The sequence below is a fragment of the Bos indicus genome, chromosome 19, assembly GCF_029378745.1.
Source record: "Bos indicus isolate NIAB-ARS_2022 breed Sahiwal x Tharparkar chromosome 19, NIAB-ARS_B.indTharparkar_mat_pri_1.0, whole genome shotgun sequence".
Classification (NCBI taxonomy): Eukaryota; Metazoa; Chordata; class Mammalia; order Artiodactyla; family Bovidae; genus Bos; species Bos indicus.
In genome coordinates this window covers 54216563-54240187 of record NC_091778.1, presented here as the reverse complement: position 1 = coordinate 54240187, position 23625 = coordinate 54216563, and the positions used below count along the sequence as shown (strand labels likewise).

Below are 23625 nucleotides of genomic sequence, written 5' to 3'. Positions count from 1 at the left end.
CTAATCATGTACATGTAAATCAAATAGAAGTTTTCACGCTTGCCGGGATCTCAATGTCTTAAAGGCACTTGACTGGAATTCCTTGGGAAGTAAATTGTAATACCACTCATTACCATCTATTTTTCTAAGCTTAGAGTTTTGTAATGGAAATCTCTTTTCTTGTCTGAGTATATGTCCTGTGTATAAATTTCAAACCAAAAGGCATGGAAACTCATTTTTATTTAGAATTTTGACCAATCTCTTGAGATAACAACTGGCCAGATGCTGCGGATGCCACCCACCCAGTATGGAAACCACTAACATCCAGCCTGGTAGAAAAGCATAGGGAAAGCGGTTGAATTCACCAGGACAAGCCAACTGCTGTACACGGGTCTTCACATCACAACACCCCTCACAGTCAGCCTCAGCTCCCATGCAGGGCCCAGGGCCCCAGTTACCCTTCTCTCAGCCACAACCCAGAGACAAGAGCTAGGAAAGAAGGTTGCCCACCAGTCCTCACCCCCTCACCGGGAAGTGACAGGCATCACTTCCACTCACAGTCCATGAGGGAGAGCTAGTCACATGACTCCCAGGAATGTGAGGCCTGGGGAGTGGAGCCCTGGGTGGTCTCCTTCCAGCAACAGCTCCATTCCACAAGGGGAGCATAGCCCCACGGTGGTCAACCAGCTGCCTTAGTCAGCAAGCCAGTGGACAGCACTCACATGGCTCATGAGGAAGACGGCTACGCCACTGAGCCAAGTGGCTTCCTTTCCAAAGCAGAGGTGACCCCAACAGTCATCCATACATTTTGTCGCCTCTGTCATGGTATTAAGCCCCAGGGAGTTAGGTGGGGTCCTACTCCCTCATCAACAGGCACTAACAGAGAGTGATGGCAGGACAGCAGTCCACATGCCCAGCCAAGGAGCAGCCCCCATCCCACTGCTGAAACAGGTCAAAAATTAGAAAGTGTCTGATCAGCAGAGAGTTCAGAATGGTCAAAGCAGAGAACCCTGGAATCGACAAATCAAAGGTAGGTGGGAGGTGGAAGTAGTTCTGTTCTGGCTAAACCATGTTCCAGCAGCTGGATATGAAACAGACACTGGCTCTCAGTTCTGTCACCCTGGCACATACAATTAAAGGGTCAGAGCACAGCTGAACCAGGGCTGTCTTGTTCCCTGCAGAGGGCCCTGTGCAGACAGTGACCCACCTCCCATCTTCCAGTGACACCTGTGTTGGTGAGAGAACCAGGCACGTGAGAAAGTATGGGACAAAACCACCCTGTGATACCAGCCCAGCCCCTCCAGCTCTTAGCATCAGTCAGCAAGGCTGAGGACTGCGAGGGGCTGGGACACAGAAGGATCTCACAGGTAGCAGACCCGCAGGACTCCCCCTGCCGCCACCATCGGCCAATCCCAGGATCAGGTATCACCATCCTGAGCCCACCCTCTCATCTCATCTCCTCTCCTGGCAGGATCACCACTCTGCGCATTCCTCACTCTTGTCTCTTTCTGTGCGAAGGCTAGCTCTCTGCACCAGGGGACCCCAAGTACGCACACAAACTTCTGTCTGCCAGGATCATCCAGCCAGCTTGCTGGTAACTATGCTCTTCTTTTTCTTGTCTTTTTTTTTTTTTTTTTTTTTTTGACCAATTGCCCTTCTGGGAGAGAGAAGAAAAGCCAGATCTTTCGGAAATACCATCCTGCCATTGCATGTATAAAATCCATCAGCTCTGAAACCACAACGCTGGAAAAGGAGCTGGAGGGAGGGCGGCTCCACAGCTGCGCTGGGAGTTCTGTGCTGGGCACTGGTTTTGCTTGTTATCCTCTCCCCGCCTGCCTCCCTCTCCCTCTCCCTCCTAGCCTGGTCTCTCTCACATCTATTTTTGTGGTTGATCAGTGTGCCTCTGTTTCCCAACCGAGGGCTTACGTATGTGTATTTCTATACATTATTCCCTCCATAGAGGCTTCTGAGCCATGCAAATGGCACCTTATGCAAATCAAAGACTCCTCCATCTGTTTCCGATATTCCCCACTTCCCCTTAATAACCTGTTTTAGGGGATGCGGTACATGCAGCAGATGATACAACTTTATTTTTGTAAACCCAGTTGGTCCTGGAGTGCTGGCAGCCACAATAATAGAAGAGTGCGCCTGTTAGTGCCTCTCAGTGAGTCTGCTGTCAGGCAGCACCTCATTAAAACTAGCCGGGAGGGGCTCCAAGAAGAAAGGGAGGGGCACGGTGGGGTCCCAGCAGAGCAGCACACGGAATCTGGCTCCCTCTTTCTATTTGGCCCGTGTTTGCTGTGGGTCAAATCGTGTCCTTCCCCACCCACTCACCGAAAGAAATGTTGAAATCCTAACCCCTGGTTCCTCTCAATGCGACCTTATTTGAAAACAGGGTCTTTGTAGATAGAATAAGATATAAGTTAAGATGAGGTCACAGTGGAGTAGAACATTTAATCCAATATCATTGGTGTCTTGACAAGAAGAGAGGACAGAAACAGGGAGATGGGCATGTCACGACAGAGGCAGAGACTGGAGTGATGCAGTTACAAGCTGAGAAGCATCGAGGGCTATCGGCAGCCACCAGAAGCTAGGAGAGGCCAGGAAAGATTCTCCCCTAAAGGTTTCAGGGAAGCGGGTTCCTGCCGACACCTCCACATCACAGCCCTTCCAAGTGCCTCTCCTTCCCACCTGAGACTTCCCAGGTGTTGCTGTAACTGAGGCAATGCTTATTTTCCCGGCCCACTGTGCCCCCAAAGCCCTGCTCAAAAACTCTGGCAGGATGAAGGCAGGGGGGCTAAGTAACTGCCCCCTGGTAACAGTGAGCAGGTGCAAATGGTGCAGGAAGACATCACTCAGAGTCAATTCCAAATTGTTTCTTTTTAGACCTCTTTTAGTGCCCAAAGGATACTCCTGACATCAAAAACTCACTTTCATCCCAATGAAGGGTACCTAGGATTCTATGCACTGATTTTTCAATTTCCTGCGAGTTATTGCCAAAGACAAGTTAGGAGGGAAAAGATTATTTTGTTTGACAAGATGCTACAAAGTCCAACAAAGGCTTGTGTCCCACCCCACATAAATCACCTGGCTTACAGGTGAATTTGAGACCTTACTGTCAGGAAGCAAAGTCTAGACTTCCAGTAAGAGGTAAAAAGAGGCATTCAGGGAAACAAGCTGTCACTTAGAGCCTGCATTTTTCAAACACCCAAGGAACCAGCTCTGTGGCTCCCAGGAGGGAGGCAACTGGGGACCAGGAGTGTCTAGAGGAATTCAGACAAAGGAGGGAGGGAGCCACAGACTGCTTGAGGCAGCTGGACACCAGCAAGGTGCCCAGTACAGGAGCTGGCCAGTTCTGAAGTGCAGAGGGGAGTGCCTTTGAAAGTGGGGAGGGGTCATGGGGAAGCTGGCCACAGACGCAGGTAGCAGACTCAAGTCTGTGCAAGAAGAGGGGCCTTCTAAAGGAGACAGTGGGCTAGACCTACACACACGTCACGGGAGGTGATGCTGGGGAACGTTAGGGGTGTTACCAGCCAAGGAAGCTCAGATTAAGCATGAAGGCATGAGGGAGAAAAGGAAGAAGAGCCTTTTGTCCCCCAAAGGGAAAAAGATGGACCCGAAGTCTTCCAGGAGTCCCTGGACGCTCTACAACAGGTCAGCAAACCAAGGCCAGGGGACAAACACAGCTTTCCACCTGTTTTGTAAACAAAGCTATGGGAACATAGCCACATTCATTCATTTACATATTATGTAAGGTTGCTTTCACACTGATGGCCAAGTTAAGTTGTGTGACAGAGACCTCCTGGCCCTAAAATACTAACTACCTGACCATTGACAGAGCTAGTTTACAGAGCCCTGCTCCAGAACATTTCAACTCTACAGGAGCTGGTTTGAACTTACACAAAGCATGGATGGGGGGATTTTTAAAGGGATGTAAAGACAAGGAGTACACCCCCCATGGGGAGGAGGACATGCCCACAGTGTTTTCTTCTTACCCACCTTGGGGAAAAAAACCTCAGTTCTGGCAAAGTGAGTGCAAGCTCCATGAACTCTGGAGAGGCCAAGCTAGGGTGAGCACCCTGCACTGGTACCTGGATGTTAATCTGTGTTTTCAGAGAAGGGAACGTGCCAGAAAGTTGTTAATAAGCATTTCTGATGTGATTCAGGACAGGAAGCCCAAACTAAAAGAATTTCAGGGTAAAGATAAAAACCCACAGGGACAGAATATTTTTAAGACAAACATCAAGCCTAGGGAAAAACTTTCACCTACAATTGATGGTCCAGCAGGTTCAAAAGGGTGATGATGGGCCACACTCAGCCAGGGGGCCCTGCTTCAAGGGCTTTCTTGGCACTAGAGTTGGATAGCCCCATCCGCTGAGCCTGCCGAGGTCCATTCTCTGAATCCCACATCACTCTCCTGCCCACACATGCTCCACCACCCCCGGCCCCTGCACTCCACCCGTCGTCTGCAAGGGTCCAGGTGCCCCAGGCCTCTGGCCTTCCTCCCTCTGGTCATGCACACCCAGGAGGCCAGCAGCCCTTCCTGCCATGGAAAGTTGCAGTGAGACTTTGGGATGGTTGGCTGGGGGCGGGGGGGTGACTTACTCAAAATGCCACGTTCCTCACCCTCTCTCATCACTCTCAGCACTCTGTGAATAAACACTCGCCAGCATTCATCCACCCAACACAGTTCATGTGTCCAGCTCCCCTCGAGTGTATGAGATGCATGTGGGCCAGAACCATGCCATCTCCATCTTCATGCCTCAGCCCATGTCCAGAAATTGCTCACCTGGAGCTCAGGTGACAGTATTTTATTTTGAGGTTGTGGTGAAATCCACCCACGAAGTTCAACACTAAGAGGAAAGCCAGCCCCGCGAGCCAGACCAGGAGAAACCAGGGTGGGTGGTGGGCTCTCCCTTGTTCCTTTATTCACTCCATCCTTGGGCCCTGGCCTGTCTCAGCCCTGGGGCTTCAGAGACAATGAGCCTCCCCCAGGGCTGGGGGAACCCTGATAAAGCTCCTGTGGGTCCTCAGTACGGAACCGTAAGGCGTGCGCAGAGTGCTGAGGGTGCACAGATGATGGGCCTCTGGGAGTTCAGGGGTGGGGGGGACAGCTCCTCAAGGCCACAAGCATCTCAAAGGGTCTGTTCTCAGCAGTGGACTCTAAGCAGCTTGAGATTTAGTGGTGGATGTAGGGGTGGCATTCTGGTGCCTGCTTGCGCCCCCTCAAGCTCTCCTAGGGCATCGCCCCTGCAGGGCTCCACCAGGCCGAGGACTTGGCCAGTTCTGGTGGTGAGGAAAATAGAACAGCAGGCTCCCAGCTGGGAGGTGCGGCACAGAGAAACATCACTGTCGTTGCCAAGTGCCCAGATCCTACCTCTCAGTCCCCACACAGACTGTGCCTGCATCAGGGGAGGGGCGCTCCGGCTGCAAGCCCACCCTTCCCTGTGGCCTCTGACCGCTGCCCCACCCAGGAGGCCCAGGTGGGGTGAGGAGGCCGCAGGGCTCGGGCGAGGGCGGCACAGGCCAGCAGGTGGGGCCCGCGAAACTGGCAGCTGCCACGCTGCTCCAGCTTTAGCATCCTCGTCATCTAAGGCAGCTTCACTTTTAAGCAACCAGTGAAGGACAAGCACCCTGTAAATTTAGAACGCGTGATGGCTGGTAGCGTTTGGTATTCATCTTAGCACACAAGTGGGGGGAGGAGACTGGCCGCACCATCGCATCCCAGCCCACAGAGAGGCTTGCAGCAGGGAACCATCTTCCCCCGCAGGAAAAAGGTGGCAGACCCTCTGAGGTCGGGTCCCAGTCTCCACCTCAAGGGCTGCCCTCTTCACCACTATTCCCACCAGCATGGCTCCACTCAGGGCACCTCGGCCCCCACCTCTGGGCCCCTCTTCCCTTTCTCACATTTGGCTAAAAATAAAACCTCTGTTGGCAGCAAATACACCCAGTTTCCCCAGAACATAAGCTTCCTGGGAATCTAGAAAAGGGAACAGCTCTACCTCTCATGGAGCCCAGATGGATTCCTGAAAATTTGTGTCAAACCAATTTTTGTAAATCCAATCATGTTCGCAGTGATTCACCTCCATCTCTGAAACACTTCCCTCCTGACCAGCTGCTCACCTGACCAGCTTCCTCCATGCGCACAAACACTCTCACCAGCGATGGGCTTGAGCAAACACCAATTCAAGAGGGGGCTGCGGCCAGAGAGGGGCTTCGTGTGATCTGAATACTCATGGCCAGATTTTGCTGTGTCAGGGCTCAGGTTTGCAGAAAGCAGAGCAGATGGCCCAGTGCCCTCCTTGGCGTTTCTTTAGCCCTCATCTGATTTTTTTAGGGAGGTCTCACCAGAACTACCATGACACCTCTCACCTGTTTCTCCAGGACATCCCAAAGTGGTCCTCTGCATGACAGATCTGTGTGAGAACTGCACAGGAGTGGGGGAAGCGGGGAGAGGTAGGCCCAGTTTCCCTGTTGTAATGTCCCCCATGTGCTGGCCCTAAAGGCAGAGTTGGGTGGCCTGCAGCAAAGCCAGGCTGGACCGTTCAGAGCCCTTGGGCAGCACGGATGGGTGAGGCAGGGGCCAGCATGAGCAGATCTGCAGTGCAGGAGGGTTTCTCACTGCAGGACAGAAGCATCAAGGCCACAGGCATGGAAGCCGACAGTGGTTGCTAGTGCCCAAGGAAATGGAGACGAGTGGACAGATCCAAGGTCCGAGGCCAGTGGACTGGGCAGCAGACGATATTTAGGAGGTCAGAGGAGAGGAAGATGACCTGGCCAGTGAGGGAGGCCCACACCTTCAGAGTAGGGAGCCTCCCCTTGCTCCTGCTGCTGCTCCCCAGGACAGAGCAGCCAGGAGTAATGCTGGGGCTCTGGCCTCTGCCTCGATGATGCTGGAAAGCTTGGTTGCTGCCCTGTCCAGGGGTGGCTACTGTTGAGTCACATGCGCACTAGACTCCCAGGACGCAAGCAAGACCACAGGGACCAGTCCCTGCTCCGTGACTCTCTTCTGTCAGGAGACTGTTAAAAATGTATGTGCATACATGCATGTGTGTTAAAGAACGAACGACTCCTGTGGAAATAGCCCTCATCAATCTGGACCCGAATGTCCACTGACATGTAGAAGCTTCCCCAGTGAACTTCACCAGTTTATACCAGGGTGGGTGTGTCCCCAGTTGGACTATGCCTCCCTTAAAGGTGAGAAAGAGGAGGCATATATGCTGAGTACCCGCCCTGTTTCAAGCCCCACCCAAGGTCCTTGAACCTCGTTTTTCATCTCATTTTCACAGCATCATCCTCATTTTGTAGGTTAAGGAGGCTGAGGCTCAGAGAGTCGATGAAGAGCTAGTTGGTGGGGTAGCTGGGCTTTGGCCTTCTCTACCATGCAAGCTCTGTCCTTTGCTTTTCTTGTAGGACCACCCTGGGGATGGGACAGGCTGAACTGTCCATCTTCCCCGGCTGCAGTGGGTGCTGGGGGCCAAGCCTGCCTCCAGAACTGGCGGTGGGAGGTGCTGGGGGGACTGTTCAGGCTTCAGAAATCCTCCTGAGGCCATGCCCCAGCCATACCCTGGACTTAACCAGCTATGCCAAAAGTACAACCATTGGCTGGCGTGGGTACAGTAGAGGACTAGAGGCCCATCAAGGAGGGTGGTGATAAACCCACCTGTCAGGGAGGGGTCGCCAAGTCACCTCAGCACTAGGGTAAACCAGCGTCAGCTTTGCCCAGCCCAGAGTCCCAGGAGTGTTGGGAGGGAAGTTTGTGGTGGGCAACCCCAGGCTGAGCATGGGAGCTGTCCAGCACAGGAGGAGCAACCTGGGCCCCTTGTGGTCAGAGAATCTGAACAGCCTTTGGCATGATCTGTGATCTTGTCCTTATTATAAAAGGAATACATATTCACTGCAGAAAATTTAGAAACTACACTTATGCAAAAAGAAGAAAATTTAAAATAACCCACAATCCCACTACCCCGAAATAACTCCTGTTAACATTTTGAGCATAATACCCTCCCAGACTTTCCTATGCATAGAATATATATTTTTGGTACTAAGTGGGATCATACTGTACATTCCATTTTATAACTTTTTTTTCACTTAACTATGTCTCATACTAAATCACTAAGTATTCTTCCACAACATCATTTTTTAATGACTGAATTAGCCAAAGAATACTAAAAGGATGGCTGAAGACAGGAAAGGAAAATTTTATAATACAGAACACTACAATTAAGCATTAAACAGGAAAATGCCCTTTGTCAACAAATCAGCTCTATGATTACAGAAAAATATTATTTTTTTAAGTTTTTTCCTCTGTAGTCCAAATTCTACAATATTTTAAAAAACCAAACTTGATTAAAAGACATGACCCTCACAAGAGAGCCCCCTTCTCTGAGACCTTCTCTTACTGAAATGGATCAGTGAGGAAAACAGCCAGATCTGCAACATCCAAAGATCTTCCAGGCTACCTAGCCATGATCTCTATAGTTCTGAGAAGCAAAAGAATAGACTAATTTAAAACAATAAGGAGTTATGTCCAGAGTTGTGTGTGTAGGTCTGTGTGTGTGTGTATAAAGGCAACAGTGGATATCTGAGAATTTGTTGATGGATAAATGATATTGGGGTGGAGATGTACATGTATGAAAGGTAATCAATTCTGAGCAACAGTGAAAAGGTTTTACTACTGACCTTTATAACTAATACTGTGAATGTTTCTATACTTGATCTGAGCTCAAGGGGCAGGAGGCTCCCCTTGGCTAGTGGTATTTTCAGATATAAATAATATCATTGTTCTGAAGGACTGACTTGACTTCCTCTCACTGCAGGTGTCATGGACTGAATGCTTGCATTCCCTCAAAATTCATATGCTGAAGCCCAGATGCAAGCGTGCTAAGTCGCTTCAGTCACGTCCAACTCTTTGCGACCCCATGGACTCTAACCCTCCAGACTCCTCTGTCCATGGGGTTCTCCAGGCAAGAATACTGGAGTGGGATGCCATGCCTTCCTCCAGAAGATCCTCACGACTCAGGAGGTTGAACCTGTGGCTCCTGCACTGCAGGCGGATTCTTTACCACTGAGCCACCAGGGAAGCCCACTGAAGCCCTAACCCTCAATGGAACAGTATTTGGAGGTAGAAGGTGATCAGGGTTAGATGAAGCCTGAGGATTGGGCCTTTGTGATGGGATTAGTACTCTAATAGGAAGAGACACCAGAGCCCTCTCCCCACCATGTGAGGTCATCAAGAAAGCAGCAGTCTGCAAGCCAGAAGAGGGCCCTCACTAGAACCTGACCACACCACATCTTGATCGCAGACTTTGAGCCTCTAGAACTGTGAGAATTAAACTCCTGCTGCTTAAGCTACCCTGTCTGCACTATTTTGTCATGGCTGCAGAAGCAGGCTAAGACCTCAGGTAAGATGTCTAGAGTAGTTTGGGGACAGTAAGATCGCAGTCATCTGGACTTTGTCAAGCCATTCCCCAAGAAGAAAGCCAGAGGGGCCGCATATGGAGGTGGGAGGAGTGAGGAGCCTGAATCCCTCCTGAGTCTGAGGAGGGACTCACAGGACTCGCAGCTTCTCTGCCAGGAAGGAGGCATGTTCCTCAAATGGGACATGGGAGTTTGGGCTGGGGTCTGCTGTTTCACAGTGACAATAGATGAGGTGCAAAGAGCCTGGGGATGTCCCCTCATCCTCTTGGATGAGGCACAGGCAGAGCCCCTGGGGTCCCTCCCACTGTGGTCTCACCAGGAGCCCCACGGAAGAGGGGTAAATGAATGGAGAACACGAGGGAGCTTATAGGGGTCAGAGCTGAGGCCAACTCCAAGAAGAGCAAAGGGGGCTCCCCCAGGGTCAGGAGAAATCCTGGGGCCAAGCACACACGGTTCCCCTTCGGGGACCAGGGATTGGGGCCTTGAGAGCAGCTCCGGACAGACTCAGGCCCTCACCAGAGCAGGATGAGCGGGGTGCTGGAGGGGCTGAGATTCCCTCCCCCTCCCCACCCAGGTCCGGCCTCAGGATCCGCCAGCAGCGCTTCCTACCACTGGTCCCCGCAGCTTGGTTGAAAACCCGAGGAGGAGATCAGCCTGGGGCAGAACCAAGGATGACTGGTGGTAAGCTGTGCCAGCCTCAGAGCCACTGCGACCCAACAGCAGTGTCCTTAGGAGCACAGATCTGTGCTTGCAAAGCATCATGGATGCCAAGCAACTGTGGCTTCTGGTTTATTGGTTTATTGCTTTCCTGTGCACTTTAGGGGAGCTCCTTCAGGGAAACACCAACCTGCCACGGATGAAATAAAGGTGGAGGATCTCTGCCCAGGTGGGAGCCACTTTAATAAGTGCCTCAGAGGCTGATCCCAGGGAAAACAAGGCTCAGCGACTCAGGGTGCTGGTGGCCCTGGGAGACACAAATTCCGGGTCCCACGTGGAAGCTTCCTGGTGCCGAGCGTGATCCCACACCCTGGGATCCACTTCCTGGACAGGAAGTCCAGGCTAGGGCTGGTGCAGGGCTGGGTGATTCAGCACCTCCCTTTGTCACCAGGACACAGGTCCTTGCCCCCTGCTTGCCCTGCACCTCCCGTCAGGCTGGGAGCAGGATGTCTGCAGTAGATCCATAGCAACATCCCGAGGCCCCTCTTAGAAGCCAAGAACCGTTCACAGAAGCTGACTCTCCATGCTGGAAGATACTCCTCCTGTCTCATCAGCCAGAACCAGTCACTGCTAAGAGCATAGGGCCTCCTGTGGACTGAGTGCTCAGTCTTGAGGTCAGGGTGGCCTCCCTCTCCCTGCACCAAGCCCAGGTCAGTAAGAAGCAAGAGGGCCTGGACGTCTCTGGGAGCCATCAGCCTGTGGGGCCATCTCCCCAGCAAGGCTCTTCCCTGCCTGCCCTCTGAGACATCACCATGAGATGCTGCATTCACTCTCACTAGACCTTCACCCTCTCCATCACCACCCAGAACACTCATCCCAACATTCAGATCCACAAGTGATCTGGAGGGTAGAAAGCGGCCCCACTGCCCCTCTGAGGTGCCTGGGCTCACAGGTCAGCTGCATGCCCACAGGGCCTGGCCAGGCCACATGCTGGGGGAGCATAGGGCAAGACAAGACGGCCTGCTCCCAAAGACAAAGTCGCCTGGGTGAGGATGACCATGCGAACACAGGAATGGCCTGTGCTGGGGCCCAAGGAGGACCGTGGGGTCCACGTTTGTGGGGCCACTGGCTGAGCAGGGCCAGAAGAGTCCACACTGATAGTGGGTCCGCCAGGCAGTGGAAGGGTCCCCTCTTATTCTAGGAGCAGATGAGCCCTCAATCAGAAGCCAGCCTCTGGGGAAGGGCTGGTCTCCCCTCTGCAGGCCACTCGAAGACCCCAGCCCCCTCTGCCCGTGAACAGCAGCTACCGCAGGTCTGTCTGCACAGTGCCTCCCTCCACAGCTTCTTGCACAGCCAGACACCCTCTCTCCTCACCCTTCTCTCTTCCATTCACAGCTAGAATTAAGTGACTTCACAGAGGGGTGGGGATGAAAAAGTGCCATCCCCTTGACCCGAGAGTTTGGCTCCAGAACCCCCATTATACTAATCATCACCCAACTAACACCTTTGTCTTGGGCCACATACTCCTGGCAATACCGGTAAAACACGTGTGCCTTCCAGCAAAATGCACCATCACACCCTGTAAGTCTGCCAGCCGAGGGGCCTGCTTAAGTGTAGCTCAGTAAACACGTCCTTGTGGCCACATCAGTTCTGTCAAAGGTGCTCCATCGTGCCGACGGACAGGTGGACAAGCCACATTTCCCCTGACTCTCGGGCTGCTGGCCACTGGCTTCTTTCCATTGAATGAGACACTAAAGGCTCTGAGAGTAGCCAGCCCATGGGCTCCTCAGGCCACACCCAGCGCAGCACTTTGAACAGTGTCCCCTCTTACCTTCTCCATCTTCTAAGCGACCCAGAAGGTGGGACACTGACCTGCTTGGCTGGTGTATTTGTCTCCAGGGGCTGCCGTAACAAACTACCACAAAATGAGCAGCTTAAAACAACACAGTTTTATCCTTGAACAGCTCTGGAGGTCAAAAGCCTGACACTAAGGTGTCAGCAGTGCTGTGCACTCTGGAAAGGCTTGCGTCGCATCACTTCAATCCCTGCCTCTGCCCTCACATGACCGTCTGTCTCTGTATGTCCTCTTCTCTTCTTATAAGGACACCAGTCCCAGGATTTAGGACCCACCCCACCCCAGTAATCTGTATGCAGGTCAGGAAGCAACAGTTAGAACTGGACATGGAACAACAGACTGGTTCCAAATAGGAAAAGGAGTACATCAAGGCTGTATATTATCACCCTGCTTATTTAACTTATATGCAGAGTACATCATGAGAAACGCTGGACTGGAAGAAGCAAAAGCTGGAATCAAGATTGCCGGGAGAAATATCAATAACCTCAGATATGCAGATGACACCACCCTTATGGCAGAAAGTGAAGAGGAACTCAAAAGCCTCTTGATGAAAGTGAAAGAGGAGAGTGAAAAAGTTGGCTTAAAGCTCAACATTCAGAAAATGAAGATCATGGCATCCGGTCCCATCACTTCATGGGAAATAGATGGGGAAACAGTGGAAACAGTGTCAGACTTCATTTTTTTGGGCTCCAAAATCACTGCAGATGGTGACTGCAGCCATGAAATTAAAAGACACTTACTCCTTGGAAGGAAAGTTATGACCAGCCTAGACAGCATATTCAAAAGCAGAGACATTACTTTGCCAACAAAGGTCCGTCTAGTCAAGGCTATGGTTTTTCCTGTGGTCATGTATGGATGTGAGAGTTGGACTGTGAAGAAGGCTGAGCGCCGAAGAATTGATGCTTTTGAACTGTGGTGTTGGAGAAGACTCTTGAGAGTCCCTTGGACTGCAAGGAGATCCAACCCGTCCATTCTGAAGGAGATCAGCCCTGGGATTTCTTTGGAGGGAATGATGCTGAAGCTGAAACTCCCGTACTTTGGCCACCTCATGGGAAGAGTTGACTCATTGGAAAAGACTCTGATGCTGGGAGGGATTGGGGGCAGGAGGAAAAGGGGACAACAGAGGATGAGATGGCTGGATGGCATCACTGACTCGATAGACGTGAGTCTGAGTGAACTCCAGGAGTTGGTGATGGACAGGGAGGCCTGGCATGCTGCGATTCATGGGGTCGCAAAGAGTCGGACACGACTGAGCGACTGAACTGAACTGAACTGAACCACCCCAGTAAGACCTCACTTTAACTTGATTAAAGCTGCAAAGACCCTATTCCCAAATAAGATCTCATTCACAGGTCCCTGGAGTTAGGACTTGGACATATGGGGGCACAAAATAACACACAGCATAGGTCTCTCCTGGAAGGTCAAGGGTGGATGGGCACACAGTGCCAGGCCTGTCTCCCGACCTCCATCACCTGATGCCAGCCAGCCTCTGCTCCAGTGCCCCAGGGTGGAGTCCTGACAGCCTCCTGAGTCCTGCTGATGTTCACATCTCTCAGAACCAAACTCTGTCTCCCGAGAGCTTGCACCCACACATCCTTTTTCTGCCTTTGAACACAAAGGGACAAACCTACTTCCTCCTCCACATGACAGACCTTTGAATAATTAGAGCATGGCAGCAGGCCCACCCCCACCCACCCTGCCTCTCCAAGGCTCCTGGTGGCTTCAAGGGCCCACCTGTCATATGCACGCCCCTCCTCCACACCCAAGCTAAGCGAGCCCCACTGGCCACCATCTTTTCCTAAAACAAGATACAGAACTGGCCACAAACGTCCCAGGGAGATGCCCCTCCCCAAACACGAACAGGGTGCTGCAGGCACAAAGCTGGGGGTGTTAGGGAGGGAAGGTGCAGGGACTCAAGACCCTGGCTGAGGGAGTAGGATGGTACCGTGACAGCCCCTCACCCTAGGTCGGGCTCTGGGGCTGTGATTCGCCTATTCTGCAAACACAAGCCCCCCCTCTCCCCGCCGCTGCGGGAGACAGATGGGAGAAGAGCTGGTCCCAGCCAGTCTGTCAGCAAAATCTGTGCCATCATATAAAGACTTCTCTCCCAGAGGCTGATAGCTCCCTGATCGCAGGTAGGATCTGTGTATGTGCCTGGAGCTTGACAAAGTCTTGTTGAATGAATGAATGAGTTAATGGCTGCAGTGAACTGGGGGAACTGGAGGCTTCTTGTCTCTCCTGCTCCACCCTGCAGCCCCCGAGGCAACTCGCTGCAGAGTCACATGGTCAACGCGGCTCTTGGGGAGATTCCACGGTCAGAGCAGGACACCCTCCGTGCTGCCTCCTCCCAAGGCCCAGTTTCCTCCTCTGGAGCAGAGCTTTCTGTGTGTGCAGAGAAAGCAGGATAATAAAGGGAGGTGGGGTTTTTAAAGCTATCCAGGGCTGCCCATTGTTTTGGGGGGCAACACCAGGGCAGTGAAGCACTAACAGAGGCTCTCAAGGCACACATGGTTCCTTTAAACCCAGGAATTTCAGACAACCAAGATCAGCAGACCTTAGGCACCCGGAGGGGGTTGGAGGTCTACCATTAGACCCAGAAGGTCACTGCCAAGAGAAGTTCAGGTCTAAGGCTTCAAGATCAGGTGATGGCTTAACACAGCTGGTCCAGAAGCAACTCCAAGACAGCATATAATAGTCAAAGTCTGAGAGTGGCCCATATGTAAAGAGCACCCCAGAACAAATGAAAAAGAAAATTCTCCATGGACACACAGATAAAGCACATGAACAGATAGTTCACAGAAGTCAAATGCAAATAAATAATAAACAGAAAAAATATAATCAACCTTCCTAGAGTTGAGGAAAGGTAAGTTTAAATGCTATTTTGTACCCTTAGACTGGCAAATATTTTAAGAAATAATAATAACTGATACTAGGATGGGTGTAGGATAAAGAATTCTCACACGGTATGGTGAATTCTGTATATACTTTCAAATTTGTAAAGCAGTCCGGCTCTAGTTATTAAAACTTAAGATATACATGCCCTTGGCCCCAATAATTCTTCTTCAGGGATTTTCTCCAAAAAAGCAGAAAGTGCCAGGAAAATACATAGCACATGAAAATGACATATGTGCATCTATGCACACGAGTTGGTCAGCATGAGCAAGGGGGGTATTTTGGGAGGGGACACTTCCAGCTAGTAGCAGAGGTCAGAGGTCACCCCAGAGAGCTGGATTTGGGAAGCAGTAAGCGAGACTAATCACTTCACTTTAGACACTTCTGTCTTAGCAGACCTAATACAATAAATAAATAATGACTTTATAACTCATGTGAGTGCATTTTTTAAGTGACTAAGGCAATGATTTCAAAATGAAGCTTTCTTTTTTTCTACTTCCTCTGCTGTTAAGGGTGGGGTTGCCAGATTTAGCAAATAAAAACACAGGATCCTTGGATACATGTGTGAATTTCAGATAAACAACATTTAAAAAAATATAGGTATGTCCCATGCAATATTTGGCACATACTTATACAAAAAAATTCTTTGTTGTTCATCTGAAATTCAAATTTAACTGGGCATCCCGGGTTTTATCTGGCAACTCTAGTTACAGGGGGAGGGAAACGAAACGAAAGATCTCTGCAACTCTAATTTAAATTCTTTTCTTCCAGCTCCCCCTGAAAACCTGTCACAGCCATGATGATGTTTTTTTTTTTTCCTCCCAGTGATCACAAGCACGCACATGCACACACGCACACACACTCACATGTTTTGATCATCACTCGTCACCCTCCAAAAGAACATTCTCTGACTGGCACACACTGATGTTCTGCACGGTTCCTACTTGAGAGTCAGGATGTCACATCAAAGCTCCTAGAGCAGCGTCTGGGCCTTTCCCATTCTGTGCCCAAGCCCAGCAGGGCCGGGCACACGGAAAACCGTCAGCAAACTGGGGGAGACCAGTTAACGGAGGATCAGGTGTGCCCTGGAGGAAGGATGGTGCCCCAGCTTCCTGCCCATTGCTTTGCCAGGTCACGCCTTTGACAAATTCTTAGCCATGGCGGGCATCAGAGCCTGCTCAAGCTGCCCGGTGTGCCTTCTGTCCCCCTCTCTCCCAGCACTCAGCACACAATGCATGAACTTCATACAGAGTGGCCTAAGTCACTGCTTCCAAAGGTCATGTTTGCATCTCATTTCATGTTATGCACTTGCTGTCATGGCGAGGAAACCCAGGACTGAGGATGGGGAGGCTGGAGCCAGGGTGACCTTGACCAGGTTATAGGCTGCTCAGACTCCTCACCTGTACAAGCAGAGGTTGGGCGGATGTTCTTGAAGGGATTTCTAAGGCTTTCTGTGCTTAAGGTCAGGAGTGTCTTCAACCTGCCTACTCCAGGGTATGCCACTCACCCACCCTCACCCAAAGCAGAGAATGTGACCACTGGCTACGGAAAAGTCCTCGGCCCTCTCCTTGAGGCCCAGACAGCTCTGCGGGCCCAGGAATCCCCTGCTGGAATCGCTGCTTAACCCACTGTCCATCGTGTCGAGTTGCGGAAGCTGCAGACGCGACATTAGCATTACAACCCACACTGATCTTTGTCAATTACGCTCCAGTATTTGAGCTCTAACCAGCTTTAAATTGAATCAGGACAAAATCATCAGAATAAAAAGAGCCCAAGCCCCAGCCTTTCAATTCCAGCACTGGAAAAAAAAAGTTATACATTTCATAATGGCCTTCTACCCCATAATGAACAGGAAAAATAAATTAGATTCCAAGCTAAGGGTATATTTATGCAATTTCATTATGTGCCCATGAGCAAGCCTGGTTTTCACCAAGATAAAAATGAGCTCTCAGAAACACTCGCACTAAATAAATGGAGTGATTTAACAGCTTAACGGAGAGCGTGGAGGAGGGACTGAAGGACAATGTCAAAAATGGAAAATAAAAATAAGAGGGACATCCGACGTGCCTCCTGTCTATGTGCCCCACGCCCGAGGCGCCGCATCTGAGTGGCCCTCTGGGCAGCATCTCTATTCTTAGAGGCCTGGGCGACCAAGGCCAGGATGGGCGGAGGGAACATGGATTCTCCCGTGTTCTGCACACCGATCAGCAGAACATCCACCCCCGTGTCCCAGGCTCAGGGGTCAGTTCTTCAGAGTCCACACCCGCTTCCAGAGATGACCTCGCTCAGCTAGCTTCTGCAGTAAAACTCCGGGCTGTCCTAGCCCTTCTGGTCCTCATCACTAACCTTCTTCCTTCTTTTCCAAAAGTTCCTCTTGGTTCTTTTGCTCCTGTGTCAGGGTTAGCTGACGCTCCTGTGGCCCCAGCTTTAGGGCACCTCCACGCCCACAGGTTCTCTTCCAGGGTCCCTGGGCACCGGGTGCCCAGCCTTCACGTTAGCACTTCTTTTGTCCAGAAATGAAAACAAGTTCTCTGCCGCCTTTTGAACTCTCTAAGCGTGTGGTTTCTTTCTTTTCTTCCCAGTACATTGTTTACCGTGTGATGCTCTGGAACCTCGGTGTGAGAGGCGTTGTGTAAGCGTGTCTCACAGTTGTTGTGAAGGTTGACAAAATAAGGCATTTATTTTTACTCTTTTAATGCATATTTACAAAGCTGAAGGGTGTCCCCCGAAAATCCCAGTGGTGTGTAGCTGGGGAAAACTTGGAGTGAGCCAGCTCTGGGACCTCTCTCAAAGGCAGCGCGGCTGACTTCCGGAGGCACCCTTTCCAGCCTCGCTGAGGGGCTCCCTGGTGCTGTCAACAAGGGGGAAGAAAAGGTCATCGACTCCTGGAATCTCAGTCCCGGGGCACCTTCCGCGGGAATCTCCCTCTTCACAGGTAAGGATACCAAGGCTCTGAGAGACCAGAGAGGGATCCCAGCTCATCCGTGTGGGAGGGGGTCTTCCATCAGCCCGCCCCACAGAAATATCATGCCAAGCACATGGATCATTACTTGGTCTAGCAGTCACATTAAAATTTCCCCAAAAATGGTGAAATTAATTTCAAGAATGTATTTCACGTAACCCAATATATTCAAAGTATTGTCATGTCAATATGCATTCCACATAAGAAATTACACATGCAATGGTTCACATGCTTTGTCAGAGTACTGCGTTTTGAAATCCTGCCTGCATTTTATGTCCACAGCTCATCTCTACCCGAACAGGCCACTGGCTGGCGGCCCCCATCTCGGGCGAGGACAGCACAGAACTTCTTCACATCACCATCTCACTTACAAACAGCTCCAAGCCTAAAAGACAACCAGGCAGGTTCAGGCAACTGCCAACTGGTACAGGGAAATACAGCCAGCGCTCAGAAAGGCATGTGTACAACCTTCGCCATTAGTGATTTTTCCAAAATCGCCATGAGACCTTAATGAAGAACCACCACCACCACGACTCCTCAAGTATCTTCTGTGTCAGGAACAAAGGACTCTGCAGGTGACATATGGGCGCATCCTCTGGATAGCGCTGAGAGGCAAGTACTGTCATCGCTGTGACGTCCCATCAATAGCAGAGGCTGAGTAGGGGCTGCCGCAAAATCACAGTGAGTCAACAGGTGTCAGGGAGCTGCAACGTTGACGTTTATCAGCCTCTGAGGGCAGAATCTCCCCTCCTGACAGGAATCCACTTAGAACCAAACAGGCACCAGATACCCCTACTTCTCACTCCTGGCAGCAATCAGCTACTCAACATGGGGCAATACCAAGACCCTCCTGCTTTGACGCGTTCCTTCCTTTCCCAAGGCCTCCAAGGGGAAGAAATAAACAAGCAGACAGATAAATACCAACCACCGAAGATAAATACCAATGAAGGAAGATGAGACGAGCTCTGAAGATTAAGCATGCCAAGCTGGAGCCAGCCTCGTGGTCTTAGGTGCCAAGCCCATCGGCTCATTAGTGTAGACGGAGCTGGAGTTCCACAGCCTAGAGTGATTCCTGGCTCCTGCCCAGTGAAAATGCAGAGTGAGTGGATGACCAGCAAAGACACAACCAATGTCCAGAGAAGGGTGCACGGACAGATGGGGGCACCAAGAAGTCTGCTGAAGACACCGAGGGACAGAGGGACTCGAACACCCTCCCTGACCCCTGCCCCCAGCTCCTTCCACACCTGTGAAGGTTGGGGTTGAGTCCACAGGGGCGGGCTGTCATCCCCATAGCTGCCCCATGAGCAAGTTTGAGGAAGCTGTGTTAGCTGGCGGCTGGCTGGCAGTGGTGCCTAGACCCAACCCCAGCCACTCGCCATTTCGGCAACGCCTGCTCAGGTTTTTGTCTCTCCTTGTGGGTCAGGTGGGGCCCTACCTGTACGAGGAGAGAGCATCAGCGTCAGCCCCTGGGATGCTATAAGGATCAGGGTGCGTTCTGCTCTGTGGTCACGTGGTGGTGGCTGGTGTGGGGGCAGGAGGCCTCGAGGACACGTGGGAAAGGAGGGGGTCTCTCCTCTGTGGCTGGGGAGCTGATGTGGAGAAAGAAGCGAACAGCAGAGAGGGAAGGGCAAAAGCAGAGAGGGCGCAGGGCCTCCCCAAGCTTCAAGGAGTTTGCTCCTCCCACTGGAGCTCCTCCACCCTCCAGGCCTCCCCACTGCCCGCCGCCCTGACACCCTGAGAACCACCTGCAGGCACTGCACCTGCCACAGTGCAGCCACCAGGCCCCCAGCAGACAGCACCTGGCTGCCTTCCTCGATGGCCCGGGGAAGGGTGTCCGCCTGCCCCTGTCGGCGTCCCCAAGCCACCCACTCTGTGCTCTTACATAACTCGGGTCCTTCCCCACCCACGAGCAGTGCCGTCCTCCAAGTCCCCCCACCTTCTAGACACGGGGGTGTAACATCTGCTCGCACTGCTCCTCTCCAAGAGAACACCGTCCCCCACACACCGCACCCCAAACTCAAACACTGCCACCCTTCCCCAAAGCCGCAAGGGATAAAAAATAACATAAAATAAAAACATGCTACCACTGCCACCCACCACATCATTAAGGGCAAAAAAAAAAAAAAAAGTCTTCTACAAATAAAACTCTTTCCTTCTTGTTCTAGAAAAACAGTAACGAATCGGGGGGTGGGGGTGGCGGGAACGCAGGGAGGGAGCAGACGAGAGCTGCTCTGCCTTTTCATCTCCATTGCTGAAATCATCTTTGATATTTCTTATTTTTAAAAAAGAAAGAGAGAATTCCACAGAGGTGCAAGAGCAGGCTCTCAGTACTCCTACCACAAGCATTCATGTGGGCAAGGGTATTAAAATTCAGCACCAGAAAGCCGCATCCAGGGGGTCCCAGTTTCCCCTGACCTCATCTTGCTCCCCTCCCTGCAAAGGAGTGCGTCCAGTGGAACAGAGGAGGGGGCATGTTTGGTTTCAGATCAAGAGGCCAAGATCTGCACTGCTGAAACCTTGGCAAGATGGGGAGCACCAAGCAGGCTGGGAGCTGTCCTGAGCCTCCACACACATCCAGGCAACCCCCACCTCAACCTCGAGGCAGAGGAACCCAGGTCCCGTGTCCTTCCAGCCAGCCGAGTGCTTAATGGCTTGATGCCTGCCTGCCCTTCCAAACTCTTCCATGAAAGCAAGAGCTGCTGCTGCTGCTGCTAAGTCGCTTTCAGTCGTGTCCAACTCTGTGCGACCCCATAGATGGCAGCCCACCAGGCTCTGCCGTCCCTGGGATTCTCCAGGCAAGAACAATGGAGTGGGTTGCCATTTCCTTCTCCAATGCATGAAAGTGAAAAGTGAAAGTGAAGTCACTCAGTCATGTCCGACTCTTTGCGACCCCATGGACTGCAGCCTACCAGGCTCCTCCGCCCATGGGATTTTCCAGGCAAGAGTACTGGAGTGGGGTGCCATGGGAAATCTGTAATTTTCCCCCAGGAGATGCTGTCTAATACACTTCCCATTATCCAATTCAGCCTCACTGTGGAGACCGTGGATCCCCTTTCTGTGTGTTCTCAGCTGCTCCATGTCCTCACCACCCTGGTCTGGATGCCCCCACCCAGCTGTAGCCAAGAGTCCCTCTGGTTCATTGTCTGGGAGCAAAGTCACCTCCCTTTTCAGTCACCCAGTTCATTGCACTGTCTTTGGGAGATCTTTGTGGGCATGGAAGCCTCCCCCTTGATTATTCCTATGTAGCTAACTGTGTGTGTGCACACATGAGTGTATACTACACACAAAAGCCATCATGTTACAATCTAGATAAATCCCAAATGTGTGGGATACAATTTACAGATGTGCATGATGACATATTTAAAGAAAATCACCTTCAAGAGGTTTACAGGGGGCCCAGGAAGGTCACAGCTGCAGTCTGGATCTCAGGGAGTCCTTATCTCCCCGGAAGTACATTCCAACTTGTTGCCACTCCTGAGCCATGAGTGTGTGGCAGGAGAGAGTCCAAACCCCAGGCTTCTTTCCGGCTGAAACGGAGGGATCCAACCCTAGAAAGCTGTGTTTCTGCAGGACCTATTTGGTGTTTCACAGTCTCCCCCTTTCAGTCACCAGGATAGACCAACGACCTTCATCAGGTGAAGTGTTGTCATCAAGGTCCCAACAACTGCCAGCATGGTCCCGTCGCACACTGAGCTCCTCTAGTCTCTGCTCCAAGCCCTCGATTCCCAGCACCCAAAGAGCAAGCTCCCTAAAGACGGATGACTGATGGCTTGTTCGAGCAGGTACACCAAGAGCAGGGCATCCCTTGGTTCCTCCCGCCTGCTGGTGCTCCCAGCTGCCCTGTCCTCATAGCTAAGGTTCACTTCATGGCAGGCAACCTGCTCAGGGCTAAGAATGGAAGCTGGATGCTAGGCAGTGCCTTCCCACCAGGGAGACCCTCACAGGCCAACCCTTGTGATGGAGAACCACAAAGAATGATGACAAAACAGGAAAAGGAGTGTTCCTGCGGCCTAGTGGCTCAGAAGTTACAGAATCTGGAGGGTCCACATCATTCCTTTTCTCTTTTCTATTAAAAATCTGCTGCTTGGGGAAGGGAGTCAGAGAGGACCAAGCATGCAAGACTCATAGGAGGAAGTCCACAGACAGGCTCTCTCACTTTCTCTCTACTCGGAATGGGGGTCCACTTGCCAAAACAAATCTGGAGCACAGGCAGGAAATGTTCATTTTCAGAGAACATCCATGTGGTGAAAAACAGGAGACATCCTTTTTATTCCGGTCAAGCAGCTGTTTGTCCAGCGCTGACAGCATGCATGAGGCCCACAAAGGAAGGCAAAGGAGAGATGGGCTAGGAGGCTCCACGGGGGGCTCGGTGGACAGCAGAGAGGGATGGAGGTGCTCCACCATGGTGCTCCTCCAGAACAGGCCTAAGTGCCCGGCTATACCCAAATATGCCCACCCTCACCCACAGATCCCCCTCTCTCTCCCTCTTTCTCCCAAAAAAGAACCAGCTTGCATTTGAGATTCCCAGAGCTCAGAAGTCCAAGCAAGCATTTTTCCTGGGGTGGGGAGGGGTAGTGGAGAGCAGTGGCTCCCTTCCCTCTCCAAAGGGCTGGCGCAGCCCTGTGACATGGCTCTATCACCACCCCAAAGCTATGGGTGTGCCCAGGATAGTGGTACAGACAAATCCAAAAAAAATGTGCTGGTTAAGTAGCACTAGCTGCTAGAGAAGGGGCCTGGTTGGATCCACTCCCCATCCCTGGGCTCATGTGGTCCCCAGGAAGCCCCTTCAGCTCTCTGGGCCTCCATCCTCCTCTGTGAAGTTGGGGACACCCAGCTTCTTCAGCATGGCACTGTGCTTCCACAGGACCCCTCTACACCTGAGAATGTTCACATCTGCAGCTTTCATACATCTTTGGGCATCTCTTCATCCCAATGCCCTGGCACGCAGTTGGTGCTCAATAAATATTTGTGAAATGAATATAGAAATGCTTCCTTGTTGCATTTCATTTTATCCTCATAAAAACCCTGTGAGCTAGCAAGAGGCCTCATTAGCCTACTGGGGACAATCATCATTGTTGCAGGAACGGATGCAGTTGACTGTAGGAACTCTGTGTTTACATGATTTCACTTCTTTCTTTCCTCCAGGCCATGAGGTGGTATGATTATTACTGATGTTTTGCAGATGGAAAAACTGAGGCTTGGGATGGGGAGATGCACTGTCTGAGGTTCCTTGTCTCCAGATCGGAACAGATGCCTATTTCAACCAGGCCAGTTTTTACCTACTTTCCACGAAGGCTAAGGGAAGGCTGCTGGTGAGCAAGAGAAAACAAAGCCTCAGGTTTTCACCAGGGTCTCTGGGTTCTACCAAGCAGGAGTGCATCTTATTTAAAGACTCCTAAGGGAGGCCCTGGAATGACATGAGGGTGGACGGGGCTCAACCTCCAGGTGGGAACTTGCGATGCAGGAGCATAGCTGTCGAACTGGCTGTCGCCCACTCCTCCAGGGCAGGGGGAGTCCTGCACAGCCCCAGGACTGAGCAGATGGTTCCTCCCTTTTCCACTGCAGACAGGCAGGGACACAGCTCAATAGAAGTCCAGCCAACTGCAGCTTGGAGGCAAGCAGAGCTCAGGTTTCATGGAGACTTGAGAATGATCTATCTGACACCAGTGGATTATCTAACCAGAAGACTCTTTAAGGAGATCACGCAATGGTTTGTGTCTGTGTTGAGATGGGGCAGTAAATGCAGCCTGCAACCCAGAGGGAGGCTTTGGGGGCCACCCCAGGAAGATGAGGGGGGCTTGGCAGAGCAGCCCTGTGGCTTTCCTATGGCACTGAGGGACAGGGAGCCCCTAGGAGAGGA

At 51.6% G+C, this 23625-nt stretch overlaps 1 protein-coding gene, 1 non-coding gene and 1 pseudogene across 11 annotated transcripts in view; 2 read left to right on the top strand and 1 right to left on the bottom strand.

The window, feature by feature from the left end:
• RBFOX3 (RNA binding fox-1 homolog 3) overlaps positions 1–23625 on the bottom strand; it is a 440999-nt gene that overhangs the window by 370263 nt on the left and 47111 nt on the right. The gene's annotated exons all lie outside the window — the stretch shown is intronic.
• LOC139177862 (small nucleolar RNA U2-19) lies at positions 8389–8468 on the top strand. The gene has a single exon (XR_011562327.1). It is a non-coding gene; the product is annotated as a small nucleolar RNA U2-19 (small nucleolar RNA).
• LOC139177859 (small nucleolar RNA U2-30) lies at positions 8632–8707 on the top strand (annotated as a pseudogene).